Raw genomic sequence first — 1260 nt, forward strand, 5'->3', positions numbered from 1 at the left:
TCTCTGCCAGAAAGATATAAAGCAGGTGATGGTTTCTTTTTTTTTTTTAAGGACAGGGTTTCACCATATTGGTCAGGCTGGTCTTGAACTCCCGACCTCAGGTGATCCGCCCACCTTGGCCTGCAAAGTGCTTGGATTATAGGCGTGAGCCACCACGCCCGGTGCAGGTGATGGTTTCTATGGTAAATAGATTATAGATTATAGATCATTCTTGAATTATGCACAAGCGTTCTATTTTTCCTTATTTTTGCCTCCTTTCCTCCCTTCCTCTCTCATTCTGATTAATTCAGCAAATATTTATGGAGCACCTACTGTGTGCCAGGAACTGTGCTGGGTGCTGACACACAGAATTGACTTCTTAAACTATTATTTATTCTTTATTTGTTTTAATTCTTGGAACTCCAACCACTTAACATGGAGGCAGGAAGAAAGAATGTTAAATTTCATATCAGTTTAGAACTAGCTTTTGTTCGCTGAATGGTCACCAGAATGCAATTTTGTATGACCTAACAAATTTCTCAAAGAAGAGTTCTGCTATTGTAGTGAAAGCTTCTATTGTAAATGCTGAAGGGAGACAAGTTGACAGTGTCATTGTTAATGTAAAACTTCAGACACCCCTGAACATATCCTTTGAAGGAACAGTGACTGTTTCTTACATTTTTCCCAAGGACCACTTCAGGGCTTATTTAATTTCCCTGTTGTGTATGTGAGAGATAAAATTGAATCAAATTAACAGAATTACTCATGGATCTGTCTTACTGTTCCACACTTTCAGAGGTTAAATATGAAAATTATGTTCTGCGGCTCAGCACAGTGGCTCATGTCTATAATCCCAGCACTTTGGGAGGCCAAGGCAGGCAGATGACTTGAGGTCAGGAGTTTGAGACCAGCCAGGCCAACATAGCAAAACCTCATCTCTACTAAAATTATAAAAATTAGCTGGGTATGGTAGCGTGTGCCTGTAATCCCAGCTACTCGGGAGGCTGAGGCAGGAGAATCACATGACCCCAGGAGGCAGAGGCTGCAGTGAGCTACACTTCAGCCTGGGTGACAGTGTGAAACTCCATCTTAAAAAAATAAAATAAAATAAAATAAAAATACAAAAATTAGGCAGGCATGGTGGCATGCACCTGTAGTCCTAGCTACTTGGGAGGCTGAGGCAGGAGAATCACTTAAACCTGGGAGGCAGAGATTGCAGTGAGCCCAGATCATGCCCCTGCACTCCAGCCTGGATGACAGAATGAGACTTTGTCTCAAAAA

The sequence above is a fragment of the Cebus imitator genome, unplaced genomic scaffold (assembly GCF_001604975.1).
Source record: "Cebus imitator isolate Cc_AM_T3 unplaced genomic scaffold, Cebus_imitator-1.0 Scaffold2417, whole genome shotgun sequence".
NCBI classification, from domain to species: domain Eukaryota; kingdom Metazoa; phylum Chordata; class Mammalia; order Primates; family Cebidae; genus Cebus; species Cebus imitator.